This window comes from Rattus norvegicus, chromosome 11 (assembly GCF_036323735.1).
Source record: "Rattus norvegicus strain BN/NHsdMcwi chromosome 11, GRCr8, whole genome shotgun sequence".
Taxonomy (NCBI): Eukaryota; Metazoa; Chordata; class Mammalia; order Rodentia; family Muridae; genus Rattus; species Rattus norvegicus.
The window spans coordinates 14,443,679-14,460,847 of NC_086029.1; positions in this window are offsets into that span (position 1 = coordinate 14,443,679).

The following is a 17,169-nucleotide window of genomic DNA, read 5'->3' on the forward strand; positions in this document are numbered from 1 at the left end:
TGGCCTTCATAGTTTCTGGCGAGAAGTCTGGTGTGATTCTGATAGGTCTCCCTTTATATGTTACTTGACCTTTTTCCCTTACTGCTTTTAATATTCTTTCTTTATTTTGTGCGTTTGGTGTTTTGACAATTATTTGACAGGAGGTGTTTCTTTTCTAGTCCAATCTATTTGGAGTTCTGTAGGCTTCTTGTATGTCTATGGGTATCTCTTTTTTTAGGTTAGGGAAGTTTTCTTCTATGATTTTGTTGAAGATATTTACTGGTCCTTTGAGCTGGGAGTCTTCACTCTCTTCTATACCTATTATCCTTAGGTTTGATCTTCTCATTGAGTCCTGGATTTCCTGTATGTTTTGGACCAGTAGCTTTTTCCGCTTTACATTATCTTTGACAGTTGAGTCAATGATTTCTATGGAATCTTCTGCTCCTGAGATTCTCTCTTCCATCTCTTATATTCTGTTGGTGAAGCTTGTATCTACAGCTCCTTGTCTCTTCTTTTGGTTTTCTATATCCAGGGTTGTTTCCATGTGTTCTTTCTTGATTGCTTCTATTTCCATTTTTAATTCCTTCAACTGTTTGATTGTGTTTTCCTGGAATTCTTTCAGGGATTTTTGTGTCTCCTCTCTATGGGCTTCTACTTGTTTATTTATGTTTTCCTGGAATTCTTTCAGGGATTTTTGTGTCTCCTCTCTATGGGCTTCTACTTGTTTAATTATGTTTTCCTGGAATTCTTTCAGGGATTTTTGCAATTCTTTCAGGTATTTTTGCGATTCCTCTCTGTAGGCTTCTACTTGTTCTCTAAGGGAGTTCTTCACGTCTTTCTTGAAGTCCTCCAGCATCATGATCAAAAATGATTTTGAAACTAGATCTTGCTTTTCTGGTGTGTTTGGATATTCCATGTTTGTTTTGATGGGAGAATTGGGCTCCGATGGTGCCATGTAGTCTTGGTTTCTGTTGCTTGGGTTCCTGTGCTTGCCTCTCGCCATCAGATTATCTCTAGTGTTACTTTGTTCTGCTATTTCTGACAGTGGCTAGACTGTCCTATAAGCCTGTGTGTCAGGAGTGCTGTAGACCTGTTTTCCTATCTTTCAGTCAGTTATGGGGACAGAGTGTTCTGCTTTCTGGCGTGTAGTTTTTCCTCTCTACAGGTCTTCAGCTGTTCCTGTGGGCCTGTGTCTTGAGTTCACCAGGCAGCTTTCTTGCAGCAGAAAAGTTGGTCTTACCTGTGGTCCTAAGGCTCAAGTTCGCTCGTGGGGTGCTGCTCACGGGCTCTCTGCAGCGGCAGCAACCAGGAAGACCTGTGCCGCCCCTTCCGGGAGCTTCAGTGCACCAAGGTTCCAGATGGTCTTTGGCTTTTTCCTCTGGCGTCCGAGATGTGTGTGCAGAGAGCAGTCTCTTCTGGTTTCCCATGCTTGTCTGCCTCTCTGAAGGTTCAGCTCTCCCTCCCACGGGATTTGGGTGCAGAGAACTGTTTATCGGGTCTGTTTCCTTCAGGTTCTGGTGGTGTCTCAGGCAGGGGTCCTGCCGCTCCTGGGCGCTCCCCCACGGGAGCCCAGAGGCCTTATACAGTTTCCTCTTGGGCCAGGGATGTGGGCAGGGGTGAGCAGTGTTGGTGGTCTCTTCCGCTCTGCAGCCTCAGGAGTGCCCACCTGACCAGGCGGTTGGGTCTCTCTCTCACAGGGTCTGGGGGCAGAGAGCTGCTGCGGGCTGGGATCCGCGGGTGTGGGACTTCCCAGTGTATAAGTTTCTTAACAAATGTAAAGACATAGTTCTTAGACTGGTATTATTCTGCCATTTTTAGTGTTGTATAATTACATGTTATTTACCAATACCCTACATAATTAGCACTGATTATAAGACTAAAGGCAACATAGCTAGTCTGCAAATCATCATTGTGAGATATCTAAAACTTATATTAGAACATATTATTTGAACAAGATGGTACAGTCCAAGGGACAGCCTTTTGGTATGAGAGCATCTATGGTTTTATCCCATGACAACAATAATTATCAAAATATAAACTTTAGTTTCTCTTACTTTGAAATATGTGTGTATAACACATAATTATTTCTTTGTCTTGTCTCTCAGGCCTCTTGGAAGGGGACATTTAGATGTAATGAAACTCAGGCACAACAGGCAGAAGCTTGTAAGGTCACTGTGATCTAAAACACACTACATCAGAGGAATGAGACAGTTTACTCCTGCCTGAAAAGGTTAAACTGCCAAATGGTAGAAATTGAGAAGCAATCAGCTTAGTTATTCAAGATGTCAGTCCATCTATGAAGCTCTTAAAGTCATTTGGAAAAAAATTCGTCCTAAGTTTTAAAGTGAATACAACAGAAACATTAACACAGCTAATAGACTGAAATATGACTGCAGTCTTCTCTCTCCCATAGGGAATATATTTCAAGGCCTCAGATGGATTCCTGGAACCTCATATAGTAGCAAACTATGCATGTATTTTGATTTTATACATATGGACCTACAATAAATTTCATTTTATATATTAAGTACAGTGACTACCTGCAATAACTAAAATAAAAAATAATAATTTGCTACAATAATTGTTAGGTGAATGTGCTCTTCTCTAATTGTAGTCCACTGGTCCTTTTTTCCCCTGATCATAATGTTTCTGTAATGAGAAGAAGTGACTCATAGATACTGGGCTGCTCTATTGAGCATCAAAACAGTGAACGAGATGCAAGAGCTACAAAGTGACGAACAAAAGATGCCAGTTTATGGGAGTTACTATCCACAGACATCATCTGAAGGAACATAATCAAGAAAGAAGAAACATCCAGCATCATTTATGATAATAACAAGGTAAGCTCTAGATGCTTGAGTAGAAAAGAATAATATATTAAAGAATATTAGGTAAGTTACAACATTTCCAAATTGCTAAGCTTCTGAGAATAAACAGTATATGCTAGGTTTCTTGTAGGTGTTAACCTACAGGTCTTAACCTGGTGTTGGGGGAGGGCAGAGCACTAAGAGCAAGAATTCCATTCACCATCCTGTGAGTTGTGTATAGAAATGGAAAGAGAGGCTTGCAGGTAAACACAATAATTCCTGGGAAAGGTTACCTCTGAAAAAAGAGAGAGTGCATGCAGGATGAAAGTTTTCTATCAATATGGTGATGGGTGGAAGAGTGCATAAAACATTTTCAAAGGTAGTAGACTGTAGAATACAATAGAATATTTGATTTATGGCATCTAAAATAGAAAAAGTGAGATAAAACCAGTGCATACGTGTATGCTTGTTTTGAATTTGGCAACTGTGAGGCTTTTATTTCAGTGAAAAGCAGACATTTTAAGAAAGCATTCAGTTTGGCTTAATAAACAGCAAGCTGTCACAAAAATTCAATCAGGGAGAAATAAAATCTTAACATGCATTTGAAAGATAAGAAACGACACATGATTGTAGTCTGACTTGCTATCTCGTATACAGGATATAATAAAGCAGTGATATTACGCTGATGAAAAATACACCTCCTGGTTGCCAAGGTCATCACAACTTAATTGCCTTGAATTTCTATCAGCAATTTATAAACATGAATGCCCTCTGAGGAGAAATGTCTAAAACTCCAGCTCTGTGTGTAAATTGTTTCTTAGGATTTGTAAAAAAATTAAATTACCAACATCTTTATAAACTGTGAGTGCACATTTCCGGAGCAGAGCTGAAAGGCAATGTTCATAATTGATAATGATACCCTCATTGTAACTCCATCATTGTTCTGAATAAAATTGACTGTGTGACAGTATTTAGGCTTGCTTGCAAATATTCAGTTGAAATGTTCTTAAATATGTAATGGAATATCTTATCAAAGAAAAGATAAATGAAAAAAAAAGCACTTTAACTTCCTATAAAAAGTTGCCATTGGTTCTTTTCTTTTATTTTTTTTCATCTGCATTTACATTTCGATTGTTATACCCTTTCCCGGTTTCCAGGCCAACATCCACCTAACCCCTACCCTTTCCCTTCTCTGTGGATGTACCCCTCCTCACCCTCCCCCCATTACTACCCTCCCCCCAACAATCAACATTCACTGGGGGTTCAGTCTTGGAAGGACTAAGGGCTTCCCCTTCCACTGGTGCTCTTACAAGGCTATTCATTGCTACCAATGAGGATGGAGCCCAGGGTCAGTCCATGTATAGTCTTTGCGTAGTGGCTTAGTCCCTGGAAGGTCTGTTTGGTTGCCATTGTTGTTGATATGGGGACTCAAGCCCTTTCAAGCTCTTTCAGTCCTTTCTAACATTCCTTCAACAGGGGTCCTGTTCTCAGTTCAGTGGTTTAATGATGGCATTCGCCTATGTATTTGCTGTATTCTGGCTGTGTCTCTCAGGAGAGATCTAAATCTGGTTCCTGTCGGCCTGCACTTCTTTGCTTCATTCATCTTATCTAGTTTCGTGGCTATATATGTGTGGGCCACATTTGATGCAGGCATTGAATGGGTGTTCTTCTGCCTATGTTCTAAACTTTGCCTCCTTATTCCCTCCAAGAATACAAGGGAATTCTTGTTCTCCTTTTAAAGAAGGAGTGAAGCATTCACATTTTGGTCATACTTCTTGAGTTTCATGTCTTCTGTGCATCTAGGGTAATTTGATCACTTGGGCTAATATCCACGTATCAATGAGTGCATACCATGTGTGTTTTTCTGTGAGTGGGTTACCTCACTCAGGATGGTATTTTCCAGTTCCATCCATTGCCTATGAATTTCATAAAGTCATTCTTTTTGATAATAATATTCCATTGTGTAGATGTACAAGTTTTCTGTATCCATTACTCTGTTTAAGGGTATCTGGGTTATTTCCATCTTCTGGCTATTATAAATAAAGCTGCTATAGACATAGTGGAGCTTGTGTCTTTGTTATATGTTGGGGCATCTTTTAGCTATATACCCAAGAGAAGTAGAGCTGGGTCCTCAAGTAGTTCAATGTCCAGTTTTCTGAGGAACCTCAAGACTGATTACTAGAGTGGTTGTATCAGTCTGCAATCCCACCAATAATGGAGGAGTGTCCCTCTTTCTCCACATCCTCACCAGCATTTGCTGTCACCTGAGTTTTTGATCTTAGCCATTCTCACTGATGTAAGGTGAAATCTCAGGGTTGTCTTGATTTGCATTTCCCTTATGACTAAAGATGTTGAACATTTCTTTAGGTGTTGCTCAGTCATTCAGCACTCCTCAGCTTGTGAATTCTTTGTTTAGCTCTGAACCCCATTTTTAATAGGGTTTTTTGTCTCCCTGCAGTCTAACTTCTTGAGTTCTTTGTATATTTGGGATATAAGCCCTCTATCAGTTGTAGGATTGGTAAAGATCTTTTCCCAATCTGTTGGTTGCTGTTTTGACCTAACCACAGTGTCCTTTGCCTTACAGAAGCTTTGCAGTTTTATGAGATCCCATTTGTCGATTCTTGATCTTAGAGCATAAGCCATTGGTGTTTTGTTCAGGAAATTTTTTCCAGTGCCCATGTGTTCGAGATGCTGCCGTAGTTTTTCTTCTATTACTTTAAGTGTATCTGGTTTGATGTAGAGGTCCTTGATCCACTTGGACTTAAGCTTTGTACAGGGTGATATGCATGGATCGATCTGCATTCTTCTACATGTTGACCTCCAGTTGAACCAGCACCATTTGCTGAAAATGCTATCTTTTTTCCATTGGATGGTTTGGGCTCCTTTGTCAAAAATCAAGTGACCATAGGTGTGTGGGTTCATTTCTTGGTCTTCAATTCTATTCCATTGGTCTATCTGTCTGTCTCTGTATCAATACCATGCAGTTTTTATCACTATTGCTCTGTAATACTGCTTGAGATCAGGGATAGTGATTCCACCAGAAGTCCTTTTATTGTTGAGGACAGTTTTAGCTATCCTGAGTTTTTTGTTATTCCAGATGAATTTGAAAATTGTTCTGTCTAACTCTCTGAAAAATTGGACTGATATTTTGATGGGGATTGCATTGAATCTGTAGATCACTTTTGGTAAAATGGCCATTTTTACTATATAAATCCTGCCAATCCATGAGCATGGGAGATCTTTCCATCTTCTGAGGTCTTCTTCAATTTCTTTCTTCAGAGGCTTGACGTTCTTAAAATACAGATATTTCACTTGCTTGGTTAAAGTCACACCAAGGTATTTTATATTATTTGGGACTATTATGTAGGGTGTCATTTCCATATTTTCTTTCTCAGCTAGTTTCTCTTTTGTGTAGAGGAAGGCTACTTATTTATTTGAGTTAATTTTATTCCCAGCCACTTTGCTGAAGGTGTTTATCAGGTTTAGTAATTCTCTGGTGGGACTTTTGGGATCACTTAAATATACTATCATATCATCTGCAAATAGTGATATTTTGACTTCTTCTTTTCCAATTTGTATCCCCTGGATCTCCTTTTGTTGTCTGATTGCTAGGTCTAGAACTTCAAGAACTATATTGAATATGTAGGGAGAGAGTGGGCAGCCTTGTCTAGACCCTGATTTTAGTGGGATTGCTTCAAGTTTCTCTCCATTTAGTTTAATGTTAGTGACTGGTTTGCTGTATATGGCTTTTACTATGTTTAGGTATGGGCCTTGAATTCCTATTCTTTCCAGGACTTTTATCATGAAGGGGTGTTGAATTTTGTCAAATGCTTTCTCAGCATCTAATGAAATGATCATGTGGTATTTACCTTTCAGTTTGTTTATATAATGGATTATGTTGATGGTTTTCCCTATATTAAACCATCCCTGCATGCCTGGGATGAAGCCTACTTGATCATGGTGGATGATTATTTTGATGTACTCTTGGATTCGGTTTGCCAGAATTTTATTGAGTATTTTTGCGTCGATGTTCATAAGGGAAATTGGTCTGAAGTTCTCTTTCTTTGTTGGTCCTTGTGTGGTTTAAGTATAAGAGTAATTGTGGCTTCATAGAAGGAATTCGGTAGTGCTCCATCTGTTTCAATTTTGTGGAGTAGTTTGGATAGTATTGGTATGAGGTTTTCTATGAAGGTGTAGTAGAATTCTGCACTGAACCCATCTGGACTTGGGCTCTTTTTGGATGTGAGACCTTTAATGCCTGCTTCTATTTCGTAAGAGTTATGGGGTTGTTTAAGTGGTTTATCTGTTTCTGATTTAACCTTGGTATCTGGTATCTGTATTAGAAATTGTCCATTTCCTGCAGATTTTCAAGTTTGGTTGAATATAGGCTTTTGTAGTGGGATTTGATGCCTTTTTGAATTTCCTCTGATTCTGCAGTTATGTCTCCCTTTTCATTTCTGATTTTGTTAATTTGTACACACTCTGTGTGTCCTCCCGTTTTTCTGGCTAAGGGTTTATCTATCTTGTTGATTTTCTCAAAGAACCAGCTTTTTGTTCTGTTGATTCTTTCTATGGTCCTTTTTGTTTCTACTTGGTTGATTTCAGCTCTGAGTTTGATTATTTCCTGTCTTCTACTCTTCCTGGGTGTATTTTCTTCTTTTTGTTCTAGAGCTTTTAGGTGTGCTTTCAAGCTGCTGACATATGCTCTCTCCTGTTACTTTCTGCAGGCACTCAGAGCTATGAGTTTTCCTCTTAGCACAGCTTTCATTGTGTCCCATTAAGTTTGGGTATGTTGGACCTTCATTTTTATTAAATTCTAAGAAGTCTTTAATTTCTTTCTTTATTTCTTCCTTGACCAGGTTATCATTTAGTAGAGCATTGTTCAACTTCCATGTATTTGTGGGTGTTCTTCCCTTATTGTTGTTGAATACCAGCTTTAGCCCATGGTGGTCTGATAAGACGTATGGAATTATTTCTGTCTTTCTGTATCTATTGAGGCCTGTTTTATGACCAATATATGGTCAATTTTGGAGAAAGTACCATGAAGTGGTGAGAAGAAGGTATATCCTTTTGTTTTAGGATAGAATGTTCTATAAATATCTGTTAAGTCCATTTGGTTAATGACTTCTCTTAGTCTGTCTATGTCTCTGTTTATTTTCTGTTTACATGATCTGTCCATTGATGAGAATGGAGTATTTAAATCTCCTACTATTATTGTGTGAGGTGCAATGTTTGCTTTGAGCTTTAGTAAGGTTTCTTTTATGTAAGTAGATGCTCCTATATTTGGAGCATAGATATTTAGGATTGAGAGTTCATCTTGGTGGATTTTTGCAATACATTGTGGAATACAGAGCAATTTACTTTCAAATATAATTTGTTTAGACCCCGAAGAACATATCAAAAGAAGGGTCAGAACCAAGGTAGATTGTCAAATAGCATCTTCTAGATATGGCATGGGGTTGCTCCCATGTGATTTCAAGAACATAGTTTCCTAATTAAGATATGCATAGTGACAATTCTAGTTGACATGCTGACTCAAGCAGGGGAATGCTATAAAGTCCCTCCCCTAAATGAAGACCTTTAGATTTTTGAGAGAAGTAGATTCAGTCTCCTCCTGAAACAAGTGTCCTAATAGGTTATCTTCTACGAAGTGAGGGTCAGCCATAAACACATGAGGACATGAAGGTGGAGAAAAAGGAGCAGCAATGTCAATGACATGAAATTTTCACAAAGAGTTTACATAAACCAAAACAGGGGATTTGTTCACTAAAGAGTTAGTAAACTATATCGTATGACAAAGGTAAAAAGCCCACAGGATGCTATTACATCTGGAGACTTGTTTAATAAGAAAATTACGGCCTTTAGTTTCACTCTAATACTCCCAGAAGACCCAACTACTCAGCAGGTAAGCGAGAAAACACATTCTACTGGGCAAAACAAAATCTCTGGAGAGAAAAGGATTAAGACACAAACTATTTTACTTCAATGCATCAATGATTTTCATTGCTGCTCTGGCAAAATACCCAACTAAATAACTTAAGGAAGAAAAGGCATATTTGTGCTCAGAATTCAGGACACATTGTATCATGATGGGGAAGACATGATAGAAGAGGGTGATAGTGATGTGGCTGGAGAGATCATATGCACATTCAGGAAGTAGATAGAGATAAATGAGGGTGCACAGAGAGCTTTGGTCCAAGGCTGCACGCATTAGAAGGGGTTGCCCATATTCATGAATCTTTTCTTTTCAGGTAAGCATTTTTGGAAACACTTTCAATGACACACCCAGAAATATTTTTTCATGAAGATTCTAAGAAAAATTAACCAGAACAGGTACAGTATAATTAATACTTCTCCAATGAAACTCATTGACTGTGCTGATTATATTTTTGCTTCTGTTCCTGCCTCCAGGTTCAAGAATTCTGTTCCCCTCATGACTTTTCTTAGTGATGATGGTGAATTGGGCATTGTTAGGTGAAATTAACCCTTTCCTCCCTAAGTTGGTTTTGATTAATGTTTTGTCACAGCAATGGAAAACAAACTAGGTCATTGACCAAATAAATTTATTATGTTGATCTAAAAATTCTGTTATCAGAAAATTATCTAAAATTAATGAAATAGGAAATTTTTGTTTTAACCAGAGACGAATACTTTAAATGATGAAATCCATGGTGATAGCAGTAATTTTATTTTCTGAAATTAGTTTTAGTTTGATAAGAATATGAGGTGTCATTTGAGGTTGAATATACAGTGAGATACCATTGGAGCCAATCCTGGGGTTGGTGGAATGGCCTTGGTTAGCAAAGACAGAACTTCTCTGATGGACAGAATTCATTAGAGCATCCGAGATGGTATCCTGTAGCATCATTGTATTCTAAGGAAATAGCAAAATGCTAGTGTCTAGTGAGCTTGCTCTGACATATAAAAACAATATATACTATGGACTAAAGGAATACATTCATTTCCTCCTGATCTAGAGGGCAAATATGTGAAGTAAAGCTGATAGCATGGTTGATAAGTCTATCACTAAATAGTAAAACCATGAAAATCCCAATAAAAGTTGGTAAAGATATGCATATATATTTCTTGAAAGAAATTACATAGATGACAAAAAACCCACAAAAATAAAAAATAAAACCCAGGGACTTTTTTTCAGTATCATTAATGCTGAGTGACATGTAAATCAAAATCGCTATAAGATATCTCTATATATTCGTGAGATAATTATACTATACTTAGTTTTGTATGAGCCCTCAAACATGTTATATCATATTAAGCCACTGAAAAATTCAAAACTTTTGTTACTGTAGGATGCATAATCCTAACCTGACTATTTAAAGCTATTGTCTTATTAATGACAAGCCCAAGAAAACTTATTTACATATAATTTATTTTAGAATAAGGTTTTGGTATGTCTAAATTAGCATATACAATAATTGTGTTACAGTGACGTTTAGGATAATGTTTAATCATTATGTTTGGATGTGTGGAATCACCTGGTCCATCTCCAGAGATATTAAAAAAGAGGAGGGAAGACATATTCACTTTAGGCAGCAGCACCCATAAACTGGGATCTGAAACTGAAAATGTGGAAGCCTAACTGGCATGTTTTCCCTCCTCTTTAATTCCTATGGTAACCCAGATCACTGGGATATGTGTGACTAAGGAATCCTGGGAAAAGCCACTTTCTCCATCCTGCCTTGTCATGATGGGCTCTACCCTCAATCTAGGAGTCCAAATAAGCCCTTCCTTCTTTAAAATTGTTTTGTCATAGCAATGAAAAAGTTCACTAATACCTAGAATTTTTAAAATAAACAAAACAAAACAGTGTCTTAATTTAAGTTATAATGATGGATATAAGTTAATAAGTTGTCATCATAATAATATGAGAAACATTTGTAAGGAGAGGCCTGGAAATGTATGACGGAATGGCATAATAGAAAATGCAAGAGAACTGTAAGTAAAGTTTAATTTGCAGAATTCCAAATTAAATCCTAAATACCCCGAGATACAGGTAGTTAACAACCCTCATTAAGAAACCTCTTAGCGGGCTGGAGAGATGGCACAGTGGTTAAGAGCACCCGACTACTCTTCCAGAGGTCCTGAGTTCAGTTCCCAGCAACCACATGGTGGCTCACAACCATCTGTAAAGAGATCCGATTCCCTCTTCTGGTGTATGTGAAGACAGCTATAGTGTACTTATATATATTAAGTGAATAAATCTTTAAAAAAAAGAAACCTCTTAGCAACAGAGACCATTACTGAAAATTGCAATCAATCAAAATGGAGAGTTGTATATCCCAGTACTAACTGATTTATCTATAACACAATCTGTACCTAAGGGTCAGGGATTATTGCACAAGAGATGGAAGAGGGATTGTAAAATATAAAGGAAAAGGAAATTTGTATGAGACTGTGTCTCCTAGAAATGTCAGAACCTACACTCATGAAGTCTCACCAACATGGCTGCCTAAACAAGAAATGAACAAGGTTGGCAGCAATGAATACCTTAATATGGACAGGAAAAAGCTCATGAGCTTACACCTGTAGAAAAAGAACAACTACCAGTAACCTTATGTGGAATATATATTATATATCTAATGTATAATATATATTGTGCAATATATAACATGTATACATATTCACACATATACATATATGTATACCTGTATATCTATATATACATACATATTATATATTTATTATATATGGGATTGTATGTTGTGCATGTATGTATATGTGTATATAATATATAATTAAATATATATGTTATATATATATATATATATATATATATATATATATATATATATATCAGTGAATTCGAAAAACCGAAAGAGGTAGAGTACATCGGAGAGTTCTAGGAGGGAGAGGATAAGGAAGAACTGGTATAATTATAGTTTTAAAATGTAACAGTCTTTAGAAGAAATGAAAGCATGCACAATGATAAAGTGGCCATCTCTAGAAAGAGTTGATAATGTCCTTGCTCAGATGATACTGTTAAATTTAAGAGGTAAACGTAGCCAAAGCCATATACCAAGCAAGAATACAGGAGAATGAGCACATTTAAATCCTCTCTTCTTTCCCGACATCCCATGAAAAGACGCCTATCAATTTTACTACTAAATATTGACTAAAATCCATATTCAAAGAGAGCACAGTGGTCTGTGTAAATCATTCTTGCTGTGTAAATCTTGTGATGGTTTGAACATGCTTGGCTCATAGGGGGTAGTACTGTTAGAAGGTGTGGTCTTGGAGGAAGTGTCTCTGTGGGGATGGGATTTGGAAGTTTCCTTATGCTCAGGCTCCACCCACTGTTGAAGAGAGCTTCCTCCTAGCTGCTTGAGGATGCTAGTTTCTCCTGGTTGCTTTGGAATCAAGATGCAGAACTCTCTCCACCCTTTCTCCAGCACTATGGCTGCCTGCATGTTGCCTTGCTTCCTGCTATGATAATAATAAACAAAACCTCTGAAAATGTAAGCTAGATCCAATTGAACCTTTGCCTTTGTAAGAGTATTTGTCCTGAGTGTGGGTGAACAATGAATGCCTACTATGCTCATTTCAGAAGGAGCACTTCCATATAAATTTTAAAAATCCAACTTAAAATGAAAAGATTAATGCTAACCTTGTGACATTTTTATACTATAATACAGGTACCTGGAATTTTGCAGGGTTCAAAATTGGTGATTGGGAGGTAAAATATTTAAAATGGACCCGAGACTACCTACTGTGCAATATTTAGTATGTTATATAAAAGTATAGGTAAATTTCATGAATAAATTATTAAGCATTTGAAAAAAAAAGAGTTGCCTTGGTCATGTTGTCTCTTCATAGCAGTGGAAACCCTGACACAATCAGATTCAGAAACAGGTGTGAATCTGAAAAAGTGAATTAAAGAGCTGCAGACTGAATATGTTGTGACAGTGATCTCTTTAAATCTCAGAGGCTATCTGACACCTAGACTGAAACTTATTCTGAGGCTATTTCTGATCACATGGGTTTATAATCTTCCAGAAGACTAAGACATACATTTTGATTCACACAAGTTTGTAATCAAGTGGGTTTGGGTTCAGTATATGGATTTACATTTTTAATGATCTTTTAGAGATTACTGATGCTATTGATTGTGAGAACACACTGAGAAACATAGATTTATGGAATCAGTGTAGTCAAATTTTTAAGCCTACTTTGCTTGGAACAAAAGCACTCTTCTAAAATTATCTGATTCAAAATACTTACACATCAAATTAAATTAAAAATCTATCAACTATTTATTAATTCATTTATTTTAAAAGAAAATATTTGTAATTATCTAGAATCATTTTGCATGTTATCTGAAAATACATCAGAAAATGTAACCCAGTATATAGTTTCACAACCAGTAAATCAATAAACAGTATTATTAGTATGCAAATAAACAAATAGAAGGCCAGTGGAAATAAAATAAATGTGTATCTAGTAGTCTGAAGTTATAATTGTATGTTTATCTGTGAGCCTTAAATTAGTTATTTGTATATATTATTCTTTTTTAAACCAGCAAATATGTAGAAATGACCTTATAATATTTTGTGCCTATTGACTCTACATGAACAAACTTCAAGTATGTTTTAATTAACTGTTGGGAAATGGTTTGTGCTTTACTTGGCAGCAAGTGATAAGTGAAATTAATAGTACTTTGCTCTGTACTAATAAATTATAGGCCCTAATAGGTCACCAGGTTTTGATACTTTTGTAATTTTTTTGTTTCAATTTATCTCATGGGGATTTTAACATTTGGGCATAAATAAAAACTTTCCAGATAACAAATACTTAATTCTTCAAATAAACTATTTATTCTTGGCTTATACCAGATCAGTCATGCTAAATGCAATGGCTGCCCTAAACAATCAAAGGTGTTAGATGCGAGCATTTTCCAGACACTACAGAGTTGTTGCACATATACAAACTCACGAAGATTGTGACAGCATGCACAAGAGCTACAAAGGTTTAAACCAGATAAAATTCCAGCATAGAAAAGGGAAACTGGACACAAAGTTCCATTCCTAACCAAGAAGCTATTTGTAATGATACCTGATGGGAAAGGAAAGTTCAGTTTCTCCAATGGAGGGTCACTGGGTATATCCATTCCACTGCAGGCTCCATATTCAGGAGTAGATGGCCAGTAAGTTATGGACTCCATGTTGCTACGTGCCTTTTGTTTCTGTTTTCGGTTTTTTGGTTTTTTTGCCATATGGAGGATTTTTGTTGTTGATATTGTTTTTATTTATTTATGTTTTTGACATTCTATTAAAGCTATAATATGTAAACAGTCTTGGTACCATTCAACAGATGAAAGAATAAATAAAATATGTGTTATAAATGAAGAATAGAATATTATTCATCCAGAAAGATGAATGGAATCCCAAACTCTGCACCAAGGTTGATAGGTTTACATGCTATTATGTTAAGTAAAACAAGTCAAACAGAAAATCATTTTATTATTTCTTCATAAATAATATAAATTGTGAGCTGGAGCCACCTACTCGTCTCAAAAATATTAACCCAGAATTGTTCCTGTCTAAAGGAAATGCAGGAACAAAGAGTGAAGCAGAGACTGAAAAAGGCCATCCAGAGACTGCTCCCATCTAGGGATCCCTCCCATCTGCAGACACCAAACTGAGACACCATTACTGAGGCTAAGAAATGTTTATTGACAGGAGCCTGGGATAGTTGTCTCCTGAGAGGCTCTGCCAGATCCTGACCAATACAGATGCAGATACTCAGAGCACAGGGAGCCCAAGGGAGGAGTTAGGGGAAGGACTGAAAGAGCTGAAGAGGTTTACAAGCTCATAGGAAGAACAACAGTATCAATCAACCAGACCCCCCCCCCCCCCGAGAGCTCCCGAGGACTAAGACACCAACCAAAGAGTATACATGGAGAGACCCATGGTTCCAGCTGCAGATGTAGCAGATGATTGCTTTATCTGGCATCAAATTTAAAGGGAGGCCCTTGGTCCTGCGGAGGCCTCAGTGTCAGGGAATGCTAGAGCGGTGAGGCAGGTGTGGGTAGGTGGGTGGGGTAGCTCTCTCAAAGAAGCAAGGGGATGGGAAGATAGGAGGATGGGATAAGGGGTTTGCGGAGAGGAAACCGGGAAGAGGGATAACATTTGAAATGTAAATAAATAAAATAACCTAAAAATAACAAAAATAAATTTAAAAAAACCAAAAATGTCAAACTAAAATTACAATAGAGTTTGGAGATTTAGAAGGTAGTGTGTAAGTTGGGTAAAGAAAGCCTGGATTCATTACATTCATATTGTATGTTGGGGGCTCTTTCTCTAAAATTAAAGGCAACTTAATACTAATTATGCTGCTCTTTGGAAGAATCTAAGCTACAGTATTCTAACCTAGACCATGCTGTCTGTTGCATTTATTAGGAAGTCCATAAAACTGTTATTTTAGAGGAAAACATGGAATGTTAGAATGCTGTGCAGCTGACTGAGTCTGAGCTGGAGTCTGCTCTGACACCTGTACCTAATGACAAGGCCCAATTAATAGTGAGGAGAGTACTTGGTGCAGATTGTCTTGCTGGGTGGCTCTTTGATGGGTTCCAAATGAATGTTGAAATATAGAACTCATGCATCATCCTACCTCTACATGTGGAATCTATATCAGCTATAGAATCACTGTATCTGATATTAGCTATAAGATTTCATTGTAAAGTAAAGTGGCAACACTGTGTCTAAGACCAGGTTTCTGGCTAATACTGAGGCACAGGCACTTAGTAGAAGCAGATGGCTCAAACTCACAAAGCATGGCATTAACAGTTCTTTTGCTTTTCACTGAACCCTCTCCATATTCCCTCATAGACCAACGAAATGAAACAAAAGCATGGGTCTGGCTTAAAAATGGATTTGTACATTAGCATCTGGTTGAGCATAAATGTTACATAATAGCTTGATGTAGAAGGTTGAAAGAGAAAACTCTTGGCAAACTGTATGGCTAGCATAACACAACTGGCAATATTTGCAATGAGAAGGACAGTATACCTCTAGAACTAGAATGAGTGTAAAAGTCTAGCATCATCTAATGGATGCTTTAAATAATCATAAGAATGGATAAGTTGGGCCGCCCTGCGTGTGTAATGCAGCCTTGTTTCCCCAAAACTCAAGACCTCCTCAAGGATCCCATGTACATATAAAGAGAGAAATGGCATTGATATGGGATCAGAAAACATAGACTTGTCCTCATTAATGCTGATCTATCTGGTCACCAGCTGCCAACCTGCAGCAGCTAGATTTGGCAGCTAGATTAGATTTGACTTCTTTTCCACAGGTGTGAGGCAGCAGTTTGTCTTCCTGGGATTACAACCATATGAACTTGCCTTCCTTGTTTGAAGTACTCATGCCAGAACATCCATTAGTAGATTTGCAAAATGCCTTATTTATATCCATCTCTTCTGCATATGATTGTTTCCAAACAGTGAACTCATTTCACAATCATGGAAAAGGAAGAGTGAGCTCATGTGCAAGAGACTCATTAGTCTTACCATCAACTCTGCCTTCAGACAAAGAGTTTTTCTAGAAGAGTATTATGGCATTCTACAGGTTTATTTACATCTGAGCGTTGTATTGTAGTCTAATTTATGGTTCTAATTTTCTTATTAACCAAGTGATAGGTATAAGTTTGGGAAACAAGTCCAAGATAAGCACCTTTCTCTAGTCTTTTTAATGATGTCCTGTGTTGGTCAGCTTTCTATTACTGTAACAATATACTTAGTATAACAAACTTATAAAGAAATAAGTTTTTTCTTATCAATTTGCAGGTTTTAGTCGATCAATAATAAGCCACATTACTTATGGCCTGCTATAGCACAATGCCACATTATATGACCACATGATAGAGAGACACTGCTCACTTATGGCTAGGAAGAGAAGGAATGGGTGGGAATCCCACTATCTCTCTAAAGGCTTGTCATCAGTGCCCAGACAGCTATGCATTAGGCCTCATTTCCTAAAGATGTTGCTTCCTTCTTATAGAGCTATGGGCTGAAACCCAAATCCTTAACGGCACAAACCATTGGGAAACATCCAGGTCAAATCTGCTACATTCTGTCTGTTCTGTCTGTTCCTCATCCCCAAAGGTTTATGCTTACCTCATTATGAAAATGTGATTCAGTCCATTCCTCAGAGTTACCAAACCTCAATTATTTCAGAACTGCTCTGTAGAACAAACCCACAACCTATTGTGAGAACTAGGGGAAACTCAGTTGTAAGCACCTGTAAAGACAATAGAACAAACCAAAACAAAAGAAGACAAAAAGTTCTTCCATCCAAGATACATGCACAGATTCCGTATTCTAAAAGGAGTAAGGGAAAGGAAAAGAGACCAGATACACAGTTAG